Consider the following 20,348-nt stretch of genomic DNA (forward strand, 5'->3'; position numbering starts at 1 on the left):
GCCTTGCACAAGGGTCCCATCAAGGCCCTTTTTCTCTGGGGAGTTGTGTTCACCAAGGCACGAGCCCTTGCACTTCAGGACCTCTGAAGCTACTTCATTGTTAGTTGTGTCTTATGGATGTTATGAAAACCTAAAAATGTCTTAAAACTGGTGGAAATGGGCTTTGTTATGTGTGAGAGGTGACAATCAGATCCTCACTAGAAGCATAAGCTACTATGGAAAGAATAAAATCCAAGTCCAAGCAAAAGCTGCAAAGGAAAGTTGAAAGTATTTTAATCACTGTCACAGATTTCTCATTTTTAATACAGAGGAGAAGCTGAAAACATTTAAGAAAAATGACTGTTAGTAGTGAGTGACCTCAGGTTTCTGATGGTTGGAACTGAAGGAAGTGGGGGTGAGGTGAGGGAAGCAGGAGATTAGGACAGTCTGGCCAAATTTGGGGCTCCTGCTCCAAAGGCCATGACAACTCTTGAGTCCATAGGGTGCTGGTCTGGCTTTGGGTAGACGTCGGTCTCTCAATCAGGCAGAATGATGAGGTAATCAAATGAAAAAAGAAAAAAAAAAAAAAGTCATTAAATATTTATCATGCATGAAGCCACTTTCAACCTGTCAAGAGAAATAATTGCAAAATGATGCAGTAACACCCGACTTGCTGAGATCTGTGTCAGCTCTAACTGGGAAGTAAATAATACACTGAATTTAATGGCTGAAGTTACTTGAATTCAAATGCTATTTTAATGAAATAACTCAGCTGTCAGAAGTGCCAAAACATGCCATTATCGTACAATCATACTCAAGAGAGGGCTGCACATACTTCACCCACACAACTAATCTGTTTCCACATCCCAAGTAACCTGGGGCGATTCTCTATCAGAGAGAAGTCAGGTCTGATCTCCCTGATGATGAAGCAGGATTACCCTTGAGTGGCTTGAAAATCAATACCTCAAAAGGAAAAAAGGAGCCTTTCCCCCTAAATTTACTGACTACTTTTTAATTTCACTTTTGCAGTGTTGGAGATATTCAGTCCCCGAGTCTGAAAACTCCTGATGGATGGACACCTTTGAAAATGTTAATCTGCTTACAGGTAAGTAAAGGTGGAGTTTATTTTCAAGCAAAGAGATTAAGGGCTGTCATGTAAAGTTGTCAGTGGGAAATTTTACTATCAGTAATGCCAAGTTAATATTGTTTTTCTCAGTGTTGAAAAAGAAGTAAGAACATTCCAGAAATGAAGAAATGAAAACATGAACAGCTCAGACTCTCCAACAGGTTAGATTTTATACTTCCTTACGTGAATCTGTATATATTAATTTCCGTCTCCCAGGACAAGATCCCCAGACAGCATCAATGAGCACATCTCCATAAGAATCAGTGTAGTTTTTGTTCAGTAGACTTTCTGATGGAATCAAAACTTTGGAGTTCACAGATATATCGATACAGCCTTTTCCCCTATAACTTTTGCAGAGAATGATGAGGCAAAACCAGCTAATATCTGTGCTAATTCATACAGCTAAATCCTGTCCTCTGTCTCCTTTGGGAAAAAAAAATCTATTTGCCAAAGCAAATTTCATTGTAAACCTGCTTTATTCTAAAATATTGCATCAGCCTGCCTATTTGTTCATCATTGTAGTCATCAGGTCATCTATTGCTCATTCCGGAGTCACTTTAGAGCCAAATACTGGGAATTACTCATTAATTTTCTCCACTTGTCACGTGCACAGCTCCAGGAGAAGTCCATATCCTCTGCATCAAACCATACCTAAAGGATGAAGAATCTGGTTTTCTTTGAAAGCAGAAATAATGATGGGCAGGTAGTGGAAAAAGAAAACCAACCTCAACAGTGTGACTCTGTGAGCAGAGAAGTGATGACCCCACGCTGGATGGGTGGTGGGGAATTGGTGTTCGTGCTGGAGCAGAAAGCCACGGGGGCTGGTTCTCTCTGGTGCTGGTGTTCATTGGGTAACGCCTTTGGAAATTAGGAAAAAAATTGTCTGGTGCAAAATTCCCCACAGATTTGCAAGTCTTGCAGGAATGGTAAAAGTCCGGGGGGATAAATGGAGACACTGTGAAGAGGTGTGGCTGCAAATAAGTTGGAAAGATTTTTGAGATCGTAAACCAATTCTCTTTGACTAAGGAGCATTATTAAACGAAGGCAAAGTGCTTACACACAATGAACGTGGCTTTCCTGAGCTGGCAAAGGGTACCTGTGTTTCAGGGAATGGCATTAGCATCCATTGCATAGAGCAGATCATAGAGTAGTTTGGGTTGGAAGGTTGACTTCAAAGGTCATCTAGTCCAACGTAAGAGGATGTTTTGGGATGTGTGACAGCAGGAGCCTTGGAGATGTTTGCAGCATTGTTAATCTCTGCAGGGGAGAGAAGCCAGAATTGGGAGGGAGAGAAACACAGTTGCAGCTGGATTGAATTGTTATTCAACAACCAAATCGTTACCTGTAATGGAGCTATTGCTCAGAGGTCATGGAAATGTGTGTGATCCGGGTGCAGGCAAAGGCAGGTGAGCAGTGGAACAGCTACCTGGCTGTGAACAGACACCATTGGGGAGATCATACGGACCAAAGGCAGGGAGGTCTTTCCATTTTTAATCTTCATCCCTGGATAAGTCCTGCTGTGGAGTCTCCATCCGTGGAGATATTCAAAAGTCACCTGGACGTGGTCCTGGGCAGCCTGGTCTGAGAGGTCTGTGTAAACAGGGGGTGGGCAAGGGGACATGCAGGGCTCCTTTCCAGCCCAAGGCCTTCGGTGAGGCTGGGAAAAGGAGCTGCCTTCAGGAATTCACATTTTAGACTTGTCTGCTTCTACACGCCAAAATGTTATACTTTAAATTCAGCCTTTGGTATCTTCCTTTTTTTGGCTTCAAATTCTTCAGGTCACTCTCTGTGAATTATTAAAATGTGTGCTAAAATGTGCAAAGCTCTGGCTAATTATGATGTACTGATTAATTTCAGTAGACAAGTGTGGCGGTTCTGATGAATATTAATATTTTTTTAGGCTGGGAGCTGTTGGCAAGGGGAACAAGCTTTCTGCATGGGTAGAGAGTGTGGCAGAGCACTACAGGCTTGACCAACTTCTCCTTGACTCTGCCTGTTGATGATTTCAAGTCTTGTTTGCGGCATCGACTTTCCCCTTACAAAATGTAAACTGCAAGCAACTACAAACAAGCTATGAATGTTTCTTATTAATTAGAATCACCCTAAAATCACTGCCTGAAGTAAGGAAGAATGATTCGTTGTCATGTTTCTATTTGGCATCACCCAATGTAAAGTGTTAGGAATAACATGCTACTTATTGGAAGCTGAGCAATGAGATTCACAATTAAATGACTTTCTGGGAGAACAATGGATTTATATGGTAATATGGAACTTCCCGCAGATGTGGCATCCTCATGAATTCATGTACGTGGGCCGTTCTGCTTGCTATAAGCTCAGTCCACAGCTTCAGTGAACATAACAAGCAAGAGGAGAAGAAAATTTCGTCCTCCCCTTTGGTCATGTTTTCCTCCTCGGCCACCCAGCACTGTCAGAGCACATAAAAAGCTGTGAACATGCACACGTCAGCGTGACCATCAGTCAGAGCTGCTGCCCCGTCTGTGGCCAAGTGTCATGCAATATTGTGGCTTTAATCAAACAAAGGGATATTAACATGGAAAGTCTTTTTGCAAGCTGACAACTCAATTACGAGCGAAAAGGAACAATTCTATTGAACTAAATCGAGGGGGCTAGGAGAAATGGTTTTAACGTTGAGGTTTTTGAGACTTGGGACATGGAGGCAGAGCTTCGAGACCTGTAATCACAGGAATGTGCCCAGGGACACGTCCCAAAAAAGTCAAATCCAACGGGAGAACAGTGTCAGGGCTTGTGTCAGTTTTGTGTTATATTCTACAATCATGTAATCATTTTTGTTGGAAAGGAACTTTAATATCATCAAGTCCAAGTGTTAACCATTCATTTTGAAGGGATGTAGGTAACCTTTTATTTAAGTGCTATCATGCATGGGAAGAACAGAAGACGTTCCCTTCCACCACATCTTCCACATGTGGAGGTTTCTGGGTGAGGATTTCAGGGTGTACAGTGCACCGTGTGTGTTCGCAGGTGCCTGAGAACATGAAAGCGAAGCTCCTGTGATGTTCTCAGGCATCACCTGCTCTGCTGGGGTGGTGTGGAGGTTAAAGGACGATGGTTGATAGGTTGTGCCTCACCTCTTCAGTCAAAGAGCTGATGACTAAGTCAAAGAGTTTATGACTAATCTTGATTCCTTGAACTCCTTTGTCTGTATCAAAATTATCCTGGACATTTGAATACGTTCACATGCATGTCAGGTAAATGCTCCTGACATTATTTTGAGGCACGTAATCATATTTAAGACAATATTCCTGTCATCTGTGTAACACAGCAGAGAGGTGTGCAATAGAAAAGGACACAAATGGTCTCACCTGGACCTGCAGCTTCCTACTTGGAAACCCTTTAATTACGTAAAATCACATGAGTGAGGCTTGGTCAGGTGGAATTACGGTTATTTTCTCAAAATGTTGGTATGTGTTGGTGTAACAGGATGGAAGTTGGTAGAATCAGGCAAAAGCAGCTGGCAGTCAGCCCAGCACAGTGTTTGGAGCATCTGTTTTAATAGCTGACCGCTGTAGTCTTAAAAAGAAAGAAAGAAAAAGAATACTATGGGCTACAAAAGCATTTCTCACCAGGAATAAACCACACAAAATTATAGTTATATCATTTATTATAGAATATCTATTTTATATATATATTCAAATTATCAGCAAATCTACAAAAATTCCAGTTCTTTCAATTCATTTCTAAATTTGTCTGCAAATCTCCTTGGTAGCTATTTTTATAATTGTGAGAAGACAAAATAAAAAATGAATGAGAAGTAAAATAGGCAAAGGATTGGGATTTTTTTTCTTAAGGTAGAAAGCTGAGCATGAATTTAATTAATTCTGCTCAATAACCTGCCTTGATATTCATTATAAGACCTTAGCATTCATCTACAGTGATAAAGTATACACAATTGGGGAAAAGGAAAAAAAAAGATTATTAGACCTGTTTTTATGATGTACATGAAACATACTGTGACCCACATTAGCTTTTACAACAGCAGGAGCAATGGAATATGGGGATGCAGTCTCATGGATACAATTACGTTCCAGAACATCATTACTTGTGTGTGGAAAAAGTTGGTATTACTATAATTACCACAACTAAAATTCAGTGTGTTCTGCTGTTTTTAGGCTGAGATGGAATCAGGGAATTGAAATAAATGATACGGCTTCGCATATTTGTTAGAAAATAGCTTTCTCCGGTAAAGACTGTGCTCTGTATAAGGATGTTTTACAGGCTTACAAACAGCATCTTAAATCTACAAAATGTGCTGCCATACATTATTGCAGCAAGACTTATCATAAAAGAACATTTGGGCTGAAGTTCTTATCTGTAATGAGCTTTACCCCTTTGATTTGCTGAGTTTTTCGGTCAGAGCACCTGCAGGTGGGAGACACTTTTGGTGCGACAGACCGCACTCCCTAGGTTAAAAAGCTGATGACGTGTTATTTACTACCAAAAAAAGCGTATATTTTTTCTGCCTGAAAATCACAGTATGATTTTATATATAGTTTCTGCTAATTTAAAAGAACATACAGGGAAGGAGATGAGACTTCACCACACAATGTATAGAGATAAAATAGGGCTGTTCTTCACAGCATGGATTTATTTGATTCATACATGAAACAATAAAAATCAGCTTGAAAAACACATCCAGGGGCTTCCTAGTAACTCTGAACAATCAGTACAAAAACCCAAATGGGAGATTTTTACCCAAAAACCTGGAGGGCTTGTGCCATCACCTCTTTTAGAGAGTAAACATGAGTTCATCCCCACCAGGTACATACGGGATCCCTGCTCCTCTGTTTTCCCGTCAGGATGTGATTGCTAATTATCTGTAGGTTTGTCATGGAAGTAAACAATCCGTATTGCTCTTGACATTTCAATACTGGAAATGGTTTTCTGGGTCAGGCACCGGTGACGCTGGTGGATGCTCCAGCTGCCTTTCAGTCCTCAGAACCGCATGGTGCAATTATGCTTTTCTATGGAACCAGATGGATGAAACAGCAACTCCTATCCAAAACTCGGACACATGCCACAGAGAAAAGTAATAAATAGGAGGCACCAGTGTTGCTGTAGATTTTCTGCATTTTACTCGCTGGAATTTTTCTTGCCATTCCCAAAGAAGTAGCAAAATGGGTCCAAGAACTTGTGGGAGAGGATGTGCCAGGGGATGACCCGAGCATGAGGCTCAGGGGTGGCTCTGACTCTGGATTTAGGACCTTTGGGAGATGGGGAATGGCTCTGGTTTTGCTGTGATGCTTGCCCAGGCTTGCAGGAAGGAGGCACCCACCTCTCACTTCAGTACCCTGGGAGCGAGACAAAATACTCAGCTCCAAATTTTTTTAACAAAAACTTGATGTGAGGAAGGGACAGCAAGAGACTAATTTTTTGATATGCTCAATATGTAGTTTTAATAGAAAGAATATAATTTTAATTGAATTTAATATATAGTACCTGCCTAATTCATTTACATTACATTAATAAATAAAACCCAAACAACCTGAGGAGCTGCTGACTCTCCAGCAATCCTTGTGAATTTTTTCCTTCATCTTTGAAAAGAAAACTTTTGGATTAAATGAAAAGGGTATGATTTGAGATAGAGCGACTTAAAAAAAAGAAAGAAAATCCCAGGCAAACCAGTAAATGATGTTTATGTTTTTTCTTCTTCTCAGGAGGCAGGGGAAGGGTTTGGAACACGAGGTGCTCCCATTCGTCTCTCCCTGACAGGACAGTGACATCACTTGCTCACTGTGCCCATGTGTATTGGATTGGGATGGGGGACCTTGACACGTTCATCACATTAACTATGACTCCTGTTGCAACAGCGTCTACCCCAGTCACCCAAACTATACATTAAAATTATGCTGGGAGTACTAATTCTTTGAATTTGCGGGGGAGATAATTCAATCCTGTTCCTTTCTACACCTTCAGAAGGAAATCCCATCACCACTTGGAAAGTGAGAGTAAACAATAAGTAAGTACCTTTGTTTATTTGACACATAGATGAGGATGATAAATTACTATATTTTTACTTAGAAGTATTGAAACAGAGATGATGGCAGCCCTCCTTTTGGAGATGATTGCCATAAAGAGAGGGAACTCTGTGTGCTTGATTAAATGCAACATTTGTATAGCTTATTCTCAGCTATGAGATGTTTTTGGATTATGATCTTATTTCTATCTTTTTTTTTCCCCTTGGGATTTTACAGACTGCAGTAGCAAATACAGGGAAAGTCAAACCCAGGAACTGCAATAGTTTCCATCTCTAAATTTTTATCCTCTCCTCCTCACCAGCCTTATGCTCATTGAGATCATAGAACACCAGGTTGGAAGAGAACACAAGGATCATCTGGTTCAACCTTTCTTGGCGAAAGTTCTAGACAAGCTGGCCCAGCTGAATCTTGTAAGTGTCTGATGTTGGGGAATACACCACTTCCCTGGGTAGATTATCCCAATGGCTGATTGTTCTTGTCGTGAAATACTTCTCTCTTGTGTCCCATCAGAATGTCCCCACCAGTAACTTGTACCTGTTGCCCCTCATCTTTTTCAGGAGACCACTTGTAACAAGGGAGTCTCCATGTTCTCCATCACCACACTTTACAAACATGGTGCTCTTTCCTTGGGGCTGAACCAGCCCAGTTCTCTCAGCTCACATGGTGGCTTCCCAGTCCTTGGACCATCTTGGTGGCCCTTCTCCAGGCCCTCTCCAGCCTGTCCACATCTTTTTTGTGTGGCGGGGACCAAAACTGCTGCTGCCAAAACCAAGGAGCTGGGTCTGCTCTCGGGATGTCCTCAGGGAGCTGCTGGTGATGCCGTTGGGGCTGTCCTTGGCACGGGCTGGGTGCCCACAGGATTTGGGGGCACGGGCCAGCGTATACCCACTGTTGGCCCCATGGGGCTTGGTGAAAGGAGGGCGCGATGAAAGGCCTGGGTATTGTGCTGGGTTATTTCAGTCCCTATTCAGAATATCTCTTGTTTCAGTCAGGCAAAGCTCCTACTGGAGACAATAGGACTTTTATGGCAGCAGGGAATGCTAAATAGGGCCCTTGCTGAGTAAACTGCAGCTATCTTTTCATTCCAAATACATAGCTGGATGCAACCGATATTATCAGAAGTATAAAGGACTGTTCTTTCAATTACATACTTGATTTAAAAAAAAAGAAAAAAGGCTAGCTTAAATGTTAGCACTTTTTGCCATAGGTAGCTCTGCCATATTGTGTGCACCAGGGGTGCTCGCAGTGCCCATCACCTCTCCCTGGGTCTGCTGGAGTCATTGCACACGGGCTGGTTGGAGCAGCCTTGCAGATATTTGCTGACAAACCTTTTCAGTATAATCCTTTATTATCTAACCATAGTCGAGAGCCTACTTCACATGAAATATTTTCTGCTACAGATGGCAAAGCCTGAGACTGAGCCAGTAACAGCGTAAAAATACATTTATATCAATGCAGCAGCCCCAAGCCAGCCAGCTCTCTCCATTTGTCATGTACAAGAGGTAGCCTCAATAATGTTCCAAATTTGTTAAGGGACCACATGGACAAAACTATTTTGTTTTAATAAAATGTTGTGATAATATAGCACATATTAAACATGTTTGTGTGTGTAGAATAGAGAAAAAAATGGGCTGTGGACTGTCACTTTAGGTTATCTTTTGCTCTCTATGATGAGATGTTCTTGTCAATTCATTACTTTTTATAACTTTATTGCTGGTGAACTTGAAGGGCTTTCCTCTCTCTGTCTCAACAAAGTCCCATGACTACAGATTAGGAATTTTTTATCCCTCCTTCCAAGTCTGACTGGTTTAGAAAATGATCGTTTCCTTTCTGCTGCTGGTACGGGGGGAGACATGAGCCACCAGCCTCACAACATCCACCTCTCTGAGTAGCCCAAAGCAACAATTATAGCTGGAAATTCAGCTTTAAAGAGGTAACCAGGGTGATGAGAAAGCAATTTTGCATAATTACGAGAATAGTAGCAAACTTTTCTTACTGACATGACATTTTACATTACTGTAATTGTTTTGATGTAAAAGGGAGAAGGAGAGCATTATGCATGCAAAGCTAAAATATTGTCCCGGTTGTAGGGACAGGTAGGAAACCGTGGGGATTCCTGCGCATAAAAATATTATAAGACCAAGGGCAAGAAATGTGTCATTCACACAATGAAAATGGACTATTTGACAAGAAACCAAAATAGAGTATTTTGCACCACGAACCTTTCATTCTGGCTTGTGCCGTTTCTAATGCTGTTGCTCAGGATTTTTTCAATTCCAGGCTGGAATATCTCTGTCTCTCTGTCAATAGTCAACTGTGTGTAAAGACAAATCTGCACTGGGTACTCTACCAGTGCTTTTATTCAAGACAAAGCAGTTTATTGAACAAAAATCCATCAAGGTAGGAAGAAAAAAAAACAATGCTTTATTTAACAGCTTCCAGAAAATGCAGTGTTAATTGACAGCAAAGGAAACCCTCTGGGAACAAAACCATAAAAGCTCAGGGGGAAGCCTGTGCAATGTGAGAACTCACTTAAAATGTTGTGCCCTGTAAATAAAGAGTAGAAACACAGCCTGAAGCCTCACAAGTCGAGTAGGGGGGAGTCTCCCCCCACTAGCATCTTGCTCTCCAGGGGATGGCAAAGGCTGCGCACAGCTGAGGGTTGAGCTTTGCACAGGCACTTGATAAAGGTCACACGTAAGGACTAAGTTTATTCAAAACTTTATTGCATTTAAAAACCTTCCAGACTTATTGGACGATCCATGTTTTTGAAAATTTTCTTTTAGGAGCTGGTTGGTTGGTTTTTCAGCAGAAAATAAATTTTTGATGAAATCCATTTTTATGAAGATTTTTTTTAATCTCTGACAAAAACCTCAGTGCAGACTCTCTGTGGATGTATCTCTATGGGCATTCAGCTGGACCTGCCAGCATGGCACAGCTCCTTGAGGGGGTTAGGGACTGTCCCTCTGGGCTGGCCCCATCTCTTCTCCATGGCTTTGGCTTGGGGACAGTCACTACAGAGCTGTGACTGTGGTACCTGACTCGTGTAACCTGTTCCCTGGGGAGAAATGGGGCTGTGACACACCATGAACCATGTGGTTAAGCAATTACAGCTCAGCATTAAGCTGCCTGGCTATGGAAGATATCGGTGTTTTAATTTTTCATGCTGATTTGAGATTGAAACATTCAGTATTAGACCATGTTCCAGGGCAGAAACCTGAAGGATATTTCTGTTCAATTTTATTCTGAAATAATTAAAAAATATAATTTTAGACACTGTGAGAGATGGCTCAAATTCCCTAACTTGTGTCCTTAGTTCTCACAGATTATAATTAAAATGAATCATCAAAATCCTTTATCCTTCTGTTCCTTGAAAATAAGCTTCCAGGTGAAAATACTTCTGGACTCACACAGTTGATATGTGGGCATCAATTCATACTCTGTTACAGCATATGATGGACTTATGTTTTTCCTCTTGAAAGTCTGACAATTCTGCAATTATGCTTTCTTATCAGCCTGACCCTCTGCAAAGCAATGACTGCAGTAAACCCCATTTTCATTAGTCTGACTTGTATTTTGATGAAGTCAGGACCAGGTTGTACCCCTTATAACTTAATAATTTTGTTCCCTTACAACTGAATGACAGACCTTTGGCTCAATATTCAACTATTTTATTGTTTTCTAGTGTATTTATTTGTTTTTCAGTTCAAATTTCCCACTTTCCTTAGTGCTGCAATTGAGCTTCTCTTCTGAAGCTCACACAATCCTGATGTACTCCCAGCTGAGAAAAAGGGGGATCAAATGGTTGACGAGCATAGGAGATTCCAAAGTTCTTTCAGCAGACCTGGGTAAGCACAATATTATTATCCACCTTCAAGTTTACTTGTACCTCTAGATTATTATACACCTTTGAGTGTCTTGTATCTCTAGAGATAAGATGATGTTGTCTGTTGTCTTGGGTTAACACAAAACACTGTAATTGCCTATTTATGCACACAGATTCCTATGTACCAAAACTGCTTGTTTGATCAGAGATTACAATATGAGTACTACCTTTTGTCTGACTTTTCCACCGATTTCTTAGTAGCTGTGTTTCATCAGAGTAAACCTGCCCGCCTAGGAACGTCACAGAATAACCTACTGAAAAAGAGACAACACTGGAGTATTGTCTGCTTAACATAATGTTCACAATATTTCCCTGTTGAAATCTCCTACATGGCTAATAAATATTTAATGAACAATGGTCTGTCTTGTGACAAGGTATTAATAACTCCAAAGAAGCTCTGTTGGACTTCAGCTGCTGCTGGGAACTGGAATTTGTCTTAGTTTATGACCAGGAAGATAATTTTATTTTAATTTGATGCATTTTGATACGTTGCATATACTGTTAGGTTTTAGTAAAACAACATTAAAATTAATTTGAATTAGCTATAACATTTGATAAGAAGGGGTGATTTTAGGTTCTCTGGATTCCCTTGTTGCTTGATGCTAAACTTTATTAGCAAGGTCGATGCTCCTCTTTTGGGGCACCCCTATTATACTTTACTGCAATGATTTTGGTTCCATTTTTCCCCCTGTCCTGTGTCTCCCTCCCAGAGCAAAATCAAAATATTTTGATATATAAGATCAAAATCAAAACAGCTGGGGTTTAACTCTTGGCTGGACCAGACTGGTCTGTGCTGAGCACTCGTGAGAATGTACCCTTTACATCTTCTGGGTGAAATCTTCCCCACTTCGGTGACAATGAGAGTTTTGTGGCTTCTGTTGGACGAGAATCCCAGCGCTTCTATAGACCAGGGAAACTGTACAGAGAAATCTCACCATTTCTGTGAAAACCCATGGTCACGAAGACTGAGGCACAGGTAACAGATAAACATCTGTTTTTAAAGGCCACACTATGACCATTGTTTCCATAATCTACAAGGGCAACAAAGATGATTAAGGGAGTGGAGCATCTCCCTTATGAAGAAAAGCTGAGGGAGCTGGGTCTCTTTAGTTTGGAGAAGAGGAGACTGAGGGGTGACCTTATTAATGTTTATAAATATATAAAGGGTGAGTGCCATGAGGATGGAGCCAGGCTCTTCTCGGTGGCAAACAATGATAGGACAAGGGGTAATGGGAGGTTCCACTTAAATTAGAGAAAAAACTTCTTCTCAGTGAGGGTGACAGAACACTGGAACAGGCTGCCCAGGGAGGTTGTGGAGTCTCCTTCTCTGCAGACATTCAAAACCCACCTGGACATGTTCCTGTCCGACCTCACCCAGGCGTTCCTGCTCCAGCAGGGGGATTGGACTGGATGATCTTTTGAGGTCCCTTCCAATCCCAAACATACTGTGATACTGTGATAATCTAGGCTATGAACTTCAGCCAGCACTTAGATATCAGACATTTGCATTACAGTCGCTGGGCAGCTAAAGGTTTTCCAACTTTCTCAGTAGGATCGAAATGTGCAGTTTTAGCCTTTATTTAAATCTATAGTACATTGTTTAAGGAACCCCTGCAAGAAGAACAAAACAATGAACATTGATAACAGTAAACAGTAGTAAACCATTGTTATCGCTCACTCTTTGTACTGCACCTTTTGTGGTCCACTTTATTTAACAACTTTATCTCTGATTTTATGTTTTTATCTATGTGTTAAGGCCTTTTGTGCATAAATAAACCCTGTCAGGGCCGCCATATGACAGATCTGGCATTTCTATTCTGCCAGCTGTGACGTGGGCAGAAATGTTCACTGCTTGTTTAATGATAATTCTTTAATTATAGATCAGATATAATCTAACTTTAGTTAAGGTTGCACACAGAGTAAGTCCTAGTGAAGACAAATCGATATGACATGCATCAATTAGAGGATTTTTAGGGGTAAATATTAAATTGATGAGGATTGTGAGAAATAGTATGTTCAATCTACTATGCAATTCAACATTTATTGTCATGTTGAAAATAGGGGGACGTGGTTTAATCTGTAATTATGGTAAGGGAATTTAGATAATGCTGTGCATGAAGAACCAGCCATATTTCCATCTCCAGTTCACTTTACAGCATCAAAAAATACATCCCTTTTTAAAACTTAAATATCTTACATATTTTAGGCTCTTCTCTTTCGAGGCTGAACCTTGAACCCACAAACCAAAAGTGCAGCATCACTCCCACCAGATGTGTTTTTCTTTCCCAAATGGACCAGAACCTCATTTCTTTTAAATGCTTCTCGAACAGTATTTGAAGAATTGTGGGGTCTTTAAAGAGTTGGGGATCTTGGGGGTGTTTCAGCCCATTTTCTTGGTCTCTGACAGGTCAGTTCAGCTCAGGAACATGTTCTCCCCTTTTATTAGGAAGAGGCACAGACATGTTCAGTTACTCAGAAACTCAACTTACTCTGTATTTAAGATGAAGAAGTCAAGGTAACTCCAGAGAGTTTAAAGACAAGAAGCAAAAGCAATAAATAAAACCTGTTTTAAATATACAAGAGCGACACAGAGATACCCTCTAGATATTGATGTGCCACTTTTTAATATAATACTTCTCAGCTATCACATGCCTCTATAAGAAAGGAAAATGCACTGACAACAAGCTGCTGTATCTCTGCTCGCAAGGGTGATGAAACAGCCTGGCTCAGGTTGTTCTGCCCGAGAAATAATGTGGAATGAGCAAATCAGTTTGCAATGCACATCTTCCCACAGAAAATCACCGTCACTCTTTTGCAAACTCGGCTGAAACAGTGCGTTTTAGGGGCTGCGTTGCTGGCCATCAATTAGAAGTCGGATGATAGCTGATTAAACTATTTTTGCTGTGCGTGGGCTCTGGAAAGGAGCAGTTTCACAGGGTTGTTCCATTTCTTTGTGTTTTCTTTCTGAGGCACACAAGGTGTATTCTTCCTTTCTTTTGCCTGTTTATCCATTTGCAGAATAGAAACTGCATAGTACTGTGTTTAGATATAATTACAATAAAATACAGTAGAAATAAAATTCCAAGCTGAATAGTATAATATCTCCATCACATTTTCCCTTGTGCCTTGGTTTAAATTTCAAACCTGCTCACTGATGCTCGGATTTATATCTGGTTCTCTGATTAATGGGTATTATCTGACAATCCCATTGATGAGGTCCAGCTGAGCCATGTCCCTAACAGGGGACGTCCCTCCTGATGATGAGGAGGAGCAGGGCCCAGGTCCTTTCCATGTGGCCAAGGCTTCGTCTGAAACTTTGGAAACACTCCCCTTCGGCTTATCTCTTTTCCCATTTCTGTGCATGGCAAAAAGAAGGAGGGGAGAAAGAAAAACGAGTTTGGTTTGTAAGAGGAACCACTGGGAGGCCATAAACTATCAAGGTGCCTCCGCTTAGTACAAGAATAAATGAAATCAGCTGGGTATCAGAAGTGCTTTTTCCTTTCCAGCCTGCTGAAAGGATAACAAACATAATGATGATTAATCATGTTCTTTGCAGCTATATGTGTGGTTTTATCCTATAAGAGATCAAAGCGGAGCTCGTGCTTTCACAGAAAGTGCCAACTGGCACCTTCTTCTTTTTATAAGGGTTGTCTGGAAGGCATTTGTGTTCAGATATGCCAAAGGAGCAAAGGCATAAATGTACAATGCCAAGAAATGAAATTCTCCAGCCGTAAGTCCTTCAGAGGGAATGCCAAGTCATGTCATAACATTATTCATATTTCAAGATATTTAGTTTCTTTTTTATTTCTAATGTTAAAATGTAAACGCCTTTGACTGTAAATCACTTAACGCATTAATTTTAGTAAGTATTTGAATGTGACAGCTTTATATGATAAGTGAAGATTTTTGCTTCTCTTCAGTTCTTTCTAATCTTCCCTTTTAATAGATGCTGATATTGAAACAGAGATTGTAATGACTTTTTTCAATGTGTGGCCATGCTTGGAAACAAAATCTGAACACATACCTTAGTCCTTAAATTCTGAGTGCTCATCTATTAGAGCATTTTATCCAAGTAAACCCAAAATTACAGACAACATGGAGTTGTGTTACTACAGAGTTATGCTGAACTATTCTCAAACTCATAAACATTGTCCTTTTAAATAAAATCAGACTTCTAGGTATAAAAATTTCCCAGGTTCAATCATATTGTATCAGGACACAGAGAAAAGCTGATGGACGTTAAACAGCTGTTCCTTTTTCCATAATTTAAACTGTATAATAATAATAAAGTGAGGAAATATATTGCTTTAGCATATAGTTATCATGAAAACTGACAGTATATAAAAATCTTTAATATCGTATAATTCCGTGATTAATTACAATTTTTGGCCTCATTCAAGAAAAATACTGTCTTTCTTTAAAATGCTCCTGACTCCACAGTACAACTTTGGGAACAGACTGTTCAACTTTTGGAAACTGATTCTGTCCACAGGGAGAAATTTTGCAGGGCTTTCCTACAGCCTTATGTTTCCTATAGTATCCCTCCACTAGCATTATAGATGAGTATAAAAGTAACATATATAGGTAACAGCAAAATATAGCCCTGGAAGTCAGTCCAGGTTTCTCTTTCAAACTCTACCATCCTATCCTCAAATTCACAAAGTAAATAAAAACAAAATTTAACGAAACATATATGAATTTGCATGACTATCCCTTAAAAATACAAAATCCTAGTGAGAGAGGGATTTTATGTCAGAATGCCTGATGTTACATTTTAAATGTGATCAGACCAGGAAAAGTACTGCAATTTTTCATTCAACCATCACAAAATGGAGACCTAACTCTTGGGTCTGATTTCTAGTCAAAATACCAACCCATCCACCTTTCCAAGTGGTCTCAGTATTTAACTTTGAGGCTTGAGTTTAAGTGTTAGTCCAGCTGTGCTGTGTCCACCTGCCTGGTGGCACTCAGTGGCCTAATTGCAGGAAATGTTCCCAAATGTATTTGTAGTTCCTGTAACAGAGGCTTTGCTGGAGGGCGGTGATAAATTTCAGGTTTGCACTCCTTGGCAGGGCTTGGCAACCTCTTTCCTGACGGTAGAGACCTGGGGAGAAAACAGGCAAAATTAACACATTTTTTAATTTGCTGCTTTGAGTCTTGACAAAAAAAATATGCTCCTGAGGACTGCTGATGTATTTTTTTATCTTACTATAGCATCATAGACTGATTTATTATTTCCTATTATCACTAATATTTTCAGCAAACTGAGTAATCACTGGCATTTTGTATCCAGTGTAAAAATGCAGCCTGAATTCTTGTTGGAAGAGTCTGGGAGTGGGCAAAAGAAAATTTGTTTTAGCATCATGGCCCTGCAAAATTCAGCGATTAGAATAAAGTGGCCCTTGTTTCTGATACCTCCTATTAGAAACAGTGAGACTCTTTGGACTTCAGTGTCCATCTTGTACCTCAGCTCGTTATTGGGTAAGTACCTTGAAAAGATGACCAGTGTTGAAGCAAAGAAGCATAATAACTTGAAGCAGATGCATCAATAAAAACTCAGTAAGGAGACAGAAGCTGGGGGCAGGGACTCAGTTTCTGTTGGTTTGGGATGTGGAAAAGCAGCTGTGATTCTTGGCTGCTGTGCTGCCAGGAAGGTTTCTGGCATATTCCAGGGGAGAGAATAGGTCACTTAACTCTTGAAGTAAAAAGGTATTGGGTCACCAACAGGCCATGAGAAGACCTTCCTATCCTATCCCCCAAAATAGCTCGCTCCAAAACAAAACCCCCTCATTCCAGGTAAGCTCATGAATGCTGAGGTCTGCCTTGGTGAATCCTGAATTTTCTTGAGTTTCTGGACTAGTGTGGAATCCGTTTTCAGCTTTGCGATAGGGTTTGCTGAGCCCGAGAGCTGCCATGGCCAGGGGTGGCCTTGCACCTCTGGTTGTCTCATTGCACCTCATCTGGCTGCACCTTCCTCCCCTAATGCTGCATAAAGGCCCTTTTGCTTCTAGTGGAGTCCCAGTTTCCAGTTGCTCTGAGACCACATCCTCTCAATAATAATCTTTTAATCTAACCTTAATTACCGCCTTCTCTCCCTCTCAAAATTTCCTTCAAGTTCAATATTTCCAGAGTGCTCACTGGTTCCTGTTGGAAATAGCCTGAACTGCATAAAAACAGAGTATGTTTAAAAAGCTTCATATTCAGGGACTTCAAGAACCTTCGGCATATCTTTTCACTCCCCGAACAAAAGAAGAGCCCTAGTATTCACCGCTGTGCCTACTTCTGTAAAGAACCTACAAAGCATGTAGAAAAAAAGAGGTTAAAATGCAAATTGCTGCAAGACTCTGAAGTATAAAGCAGAACTGAAAATATTACTGAACATTTTGAAAGGCTGGATTGCTTTCTGGAAATGAGAGGGGACCACGTGCTCTATATTCTTCTATTACTGGGCACCAGATGTTTTAGCAACCATAACTAGTATTTAAAAAGCTAAACAAAAACCATCCCAAACAAAACAACTTTAACCCTTTTGCAGATAAAAGTCTGTGTCTGCCTAAAGCCAGAGGATGTTTTTATTGTCTGTAACCTTTTCTTTGGCCACTGGGTTGTCATAGGAAACATCTGGGAAGCTGCAAAATTCTCATTGCTTAATGTCAGGAAATTCCCAATATCTTGCAAAACTGGAGCACCTGAAGTTGGGTTTTTTCCAACCCTTGTGCAAAGAAAAAGGCTGAATTTCGGAGGACAGGTGATTCCGGCCTCTATCTCATGATGGTTGTCTTGTAATATCTCTCTTTGGTTGCAGGAACAGTGCCCTGCTTCAAATACAGTGCTTCTATATTCCACTGGTGTGATGCTGTATCAAAAACCTTTCATTTTTAGAAACATAATACCTGATAAGCAGCATTATCAAAATATCTTCCAGGTTTGGTTTGCTTTTTTCCTCCCATAAAAATGTTATTTCCACTGTTTCTCCCTTTTTAATGGAAAGCAACAAACAGCTGTTGCGATGTAACAACATCCCAAACCACCGCTTTCGTGCATCAGTGTGTACAAGCATATGGATGCCTTTGACGGAATAAAAAGTATTCTTATGAAGTGTACTCCCAGGCTTTGGCTTTGAGAAAGTTTTATATTATGTCTGTATTTCAATAAGAAAAAATACATCCTTTTCTTTTTATCTTCATGACGTTGTTTCCCAATACGATAGAACTTGTCTTTTACTTTGTTTTAGAAAGTAATTTGCTTCTGAAGCCATGAATTTGCTCAAATAACCCCAAATAATCATACAGCTGCTTATTATCGTGATGTCTATGAGCGCAGAGCTCATGATTTCACCAATACCTCTACGTGTCAAGTCATGCGTGAAGGTTTTGACGGTCTCTGTCCGCCTGTCCTGGTTTTGTTAAAAACAAGTTTCTCTTTTAGTGAATTTGCCTGTCAGCTAAAGCCTTCATATTAACTGCACTTTCCTGGAGAACCAGACACATGTTTTGGTAAACCTAGCAATGGAATGCAAACTTATTGATAAGCATGGATGGACATCTCGCGAGAGGGGCGACAAGAAACAAGTGACCAAGAAACTGACCAACTGTGTATAACATCCCATTCACGTGAATACTTCATATAAAAGTGGGAGATCACGAGGATCTTGTCCCTTTGCCTTTTGCCTTTTCCCTTCTGCTCATTGCCGACATTAGGAGAGGACCTTGCTAGTCGTCCCTGTGAACTGAGGCCTAGTGACAGACTGAATCCAGCTCCGGTTGGCTGCAGAGTCCAGTCCAGGACTTTGGTTGCCGGCTCTGCAATTGCTGAGGCTTTCAAGATTGGTTTTGTATATTTTGTATTATTTTCTCTATTCTTATTAGTAGCATTAGTAAAACATCTTTAATTTTTCCAACTCTCTTCTCTCTGTCCTTCTTTCCATCCTGATCGCCTGTGCTGAGTGGGAAGGGAGGAAAGGGAAGGGCAAAAGAGGGAAGTGGGGGGGAAAGGAGGTTAACAATACATCTGCCAGGGTTTTATTGTCACCCCACAACCTAAACCCTCGACACCACCTCAATGTGGCCCTCTGGACAAATGAAAGGTATTTGTATTTCTGCAGGAAAATCAACCAACCTGGAAAAGTTTGTGTGTTTTAAAGAAGTGGGAAGGGTTTGTTAGAGTGGGATCGCTGGCTGCTCTAAAAGGAATAATGTGAAGCTGCCTGAATACCCACGTTGCTGGTTTTGACCATCTCGCAAGGGCAAGTTTTCTCTGCTTTGAAGCAATAATAGTTTCCTTTGGAAGCGTAATTGTGGCAAAAGAAGTAAACAAAAAAGCAGCATTTCCAAATCATCAGAACAACAGTTCTGATTAACCTATGCATACATGCGTATTATTATTTATTTTTTTCGGAGACGTGGATTATTTTGTCCAAATTCATGATCAGAAAAGTGAACATTTTTCCAAAAGAGAAATCACACAGCTCTGAGAAATCCCCCAGGCAGGACTGAGGAATGGAACTGCTGATAGATTTGTTTTCATTAGGTACCTGAATGCATTACAATAATTATGTCAGTTCGGAGCTTTTCCCATCTGCAGCCTTACAGCAATTTGATTAGAAAATAAAAAACCTGAAGGGAACAGGCTGGAAATATGAATACAAGGGACACTGAGCTTCTCAAGAGCAAGGAAATGATGAAGCAGGTTCCTCATTATTCAGCAATGGGTTTAATTCAGAGTGCTTTCACGGGAACAAAAGCATGCACTCGACAATGATTTGTATGATTTCTGCACGACCATATTCTGGGCAGGAAACCAACTTCTGCTAAAAATGCTTCTGTAAGTGGCGCTGACTGGAAACATTCACGTAATGCAGGAACTAACATCTGTGTGACTTTTTGGTCTTTTTTTCTTCTTGGGGACAGAGGTAACTTCAAAATATAATAGAACTATACTGTTTCAAGTCTCATCCCCATTGCAAATATAATTGTATCAAGTAACTATCGGCAAAATGCAGGATGCAGCTTTTGAAAAAGTTGAAAATCACCATTTTCCTACAGAATTGGCTCTATGGGCAAGTCTGAGACCTTTTAATTTGCTCTGTGCTCCCCAGCTGCTCAGCAAACACCCAGATGGCAGCACTTTGTAGTCCAGCATCAGGAGCAAAATGTCCATCTCTGTTGTGTTCAGATACATCCAGGGGAACTTCTGCTGTTACTTCAGTTCACCGCCATGTCATGGGAAGCAGAATTCGACCCCAAATTAGCTCAAATTAATCTGGCACTAATGTCACTGATTACAACTCACTGTGATGATTTAGACAATAAAATACAACTCGTTGGTAATCAGTTGCCATTAG

The 20,348-nt window shown here is 40.6% G+C and overlaps 1 long non-coding RNA gene across 1 annotated transcript in view; it reads left to right on the plus strand.

The window, feature by feature from the left end:
• The window catches only part of LOC135580228 (uncharacterized), a 29,722-nt gene extending 10,821 nt beyond the window's left edge, over positions 1 to 18,901 (plus strand). Inside the window, exons 4-8 of the long non-coding RNA XR_010474577.1 lie at positions 1,009 to 1,084; positions 1,196 to 1,266; positions 6,799 to 7,100; positions 7,421 to 7,529; positions 10,825 to 18,901. This is a non-coding gene — a long non-coding RNA (uncharacterized LOC135580228). The remainder of the gene's footprint in view (positions 1 to 1,008; positions 1,085 to 1,195; positions 1,267 to 6,798; positions 7,101 to 7,420; positions 7,530 to 10,824) is intronic.
• Positions 18,902 to 20,348: the final 1,447 nt, after the last annotated feature.

Source organism: Columba livia, chromosome 9 (assembly GCF_036013475.1).
Source record: "Columba livia isolate bColLiv1 breed racing homer chromosome 9, bColLiv1.pat.W.v2, whole genome shotgun sequence".
Classification (NCBI taxonomy): Eukaryota; Metazoa; Chordata; class Aves; order Columbiformes; family Columbidae; genus Columba; species Columba livia.